The following is a 2,837-nucleotide window of genomic DNA, read 5'->3' as shown; positions in this document are numbered from 1 at the left end:
GTGTGTATATAGTTAAGGAGATCTTAGTTCATAGGGCAGCGAAAGCAACGAGCAAGACTAAGGGAACCATAGTGGCCGGGAGTAATCGTAGCTCTATGGAGACCATAGGAATTGCAATGTAGTGTAGCCACAGGGTCTTCTTAAATAGGCTATCCAAGTGAATAGTCAGGGAGTACACAGGCTCGAGAAGTGGGTATGTGTAGGTAGAATTAACCAATCTAATATAGGAGAAATTAGAAATTTATAAGGAAATTTAATACAAAGGTGTAAATAGTTTAAGGGAAGAAGGGGGGGGGAATTAAGGGAAATTTTATCAAGGAATTTAAGAGAAGAGTGTCGTGAAAGGATCTCTATTAGTTAAGGAAAAATAAAGAAAAATAAGGAAAATTTAAGGCACGTTAAGGAAAATGAGAAAAAAAAAGGAAGCAATAAGGAAAATAGAGACAATTAAGGAAAACAAGAAATAATTAGGGAAAATAAAGGGGGATTAAGGAAAAAAGGTAACAGGAGAAATGATTAAAAATAAGAAAATTTTAAAAAAGGAAAATCTTAGGGAAAATTATTTAAAAAGGGGGGAAATTAGGGAGAAATTAAGGGGAGAATAAAGGAGTTTGAGGGAAAAGAAATCAGGGAAATGAAGGGGGGTTGTCGAGAGGAGCTCTAATCAGCAAGTGGCCAAAACCAATGGAGGAAGGGATAGTAAGTGTGTGTGTGTTAATGAAAATATTAGTTAAAGAAGGGGGGTAATCCTCATCCCTAACTAGTACTTGAGGGCCAAACAAATTAAATGGATTAAAGATGGGGGGTACTCCACTCCCATGAGAGTTTAATTTAGGAAAAAATTAAAATTAAAGTAGATAAATTAAATATTGGAAGCTTTCATTGCAAAGAGAATCCACATGGAGTTTAATCCACATGGGTTACTCTACATTAAAAATGGGGGGTAATCCTTACCCATGGCAATTAACCAGCCAAATAAAAACCCATGTTTTAAAGAGTCTAAGCAATATGAGTGCTCATAAGTGAAACAAAAAATAGGTGTAATTAAAGTAGAATGACAAAGAGAAACCATGGTTCTTGATCCACAATTCAATGTATTTAAAAAATGTAATTGAATGATGCAATTGGCAAAAAGATAAGCAATTCTTTCTAGGAATAAAATTTTCAACAAATATAAGCAACTAAGCAATGAATACACTTTAAATCAATACATGTAGACAAATGTTACGAAATAGTAAGAAGAGTTGAATGACAAAGAAAACATTAGGAGGGGACAAGAAGGTTATTTAAGGGACCCTTATAATTTTTCAACAAAGAAACCAAATGTTAGTTAAGGGGGGATAATCATAACCTTAAATAATAAGTCAAAAGGGCCAAAAAAGGCAATATACCTTTAGGAACAAAAATTAAATTAGGATGGAAAAAGAGGTCAATTAGAAGTTGATTAGCGGTCTATATATATCAGAAGTTAGAAATTAGATAAGGATGGGAAAAAAACATTAGAAGTTAACTAGAAGTCTATCTATCTATATATCTGTCTATATAGGCTTATGTTAGTCTAGAAAGATAGTAATAATAAATATAAAGAGAGAACATGTAATTTTTTTAAAAATAAGAAACATAAAAAGAAATAATAACATACATAAATATATAAGACTCACTAGAACATTAGGAGTGAATAAAATTAAATGACTTTAAAGAAAATGTATGTGAGCTCTTTAAAGTAAGTGACTAAAGGTAGCAACATATAATAAACAAAATATATATATGTGTTAAAGAGTATAAGCAGCTAAAAGAGTGAAGAAAGGACCAATAAGAACAAACATTAGAGTAAGATTGTGTAGGTCTCGACAGTGACTTATGTGTCATGGGAATGTTGAAGAGATGCGCATGGAGCCTCCACTCCAAGCAACTCCTTGTGAGAGAAATGCAAGGCACAAGCCGTCCACAAGTGCCACTCAAGTAGCAGCCTCTGGATTGTTGCAATGTGTTTCCACGAGAGAAAGAGAGAATGGGGAGAGGGGAGAAGGGAAGGAGAAGGGAAGAGGAGAGTGAAGGGGGATGGAGTGGCGAACACAAGATCACTACAATGTAAACAAGGAAACACCCAAAACACTCTCATGGAAGAGAAGAGGGAGCTTGTATTTAAACTTGTGCAAACAACAATGAAGACCAAAGTTAACACTTTGGCCTTTTATACATGTCACCATTTGAAGGGAGGGCCAACCCTTTTCCTTTTAGCACTCTCCCTCTCTTTAGAAATTAAAGGCTCTTGGGTGTGTAGGGTGCCAAAGCATATTGCTATTCTTTCTATCTCTCCCCACTAGTGGAAATAGCACTTGTGCTAACCATATAAGAGTGCTTGGGACAAACCCGACATTAGGAGGTGTTCCTTATCAACCCCCAAATAGCAATTGTGTTAGCCTCGTGCCTCCAAGGCTTAGGCTATTTGGGGCTCAAAATCCCTGAGTGCCCTCAAGTCTTAAGCCATTTGTGGTTCAAACTACGAGGCTCAAAACCTGGAGTGGCAAGGCTTAACTCCCGTGAGACACCTAACCACAACTTGCAACTGGAACATACAACCTGGCAACTGGAACCTATAACTTGGTAGATAGAACATACGATTTGTACATGTTGCCTGTGATCTTTGGCCTTGGGGTATTTGGGGCTCAAACTCCCTGAGCTTGTACTGTACTCCTTCCATGGCTGTAACTGTTGAAGTAAATCATGAAGCCTAATCACCTCTAATCACTGATTACCCTGCATTTGGCAACTGTACTCTATGGATGTTAACATGCCCCCCTTCTTGTTGTTGCTGATCCACCCTCGGGTTAGCT

The sequence above is a fragment of the Dipteris shenzhenensis genome, chromosome 2 (assembly GCF_047967505.1).
Source record: "Dipteris shenzhenensis isolate YYH24624 ecotype China chromosome 2, Dip_SZ_1.0, whole genome shotgun sequence".
NCBI lineage: Eukaryota > Viridiplantae > Streptophyta > Polypodiopsida > Gleicheniales > Dipteridaceae > Dipteris > Dipteris shenzhenensis.
Note: the sequence above shows the minus strand (reverse complement) of the source record.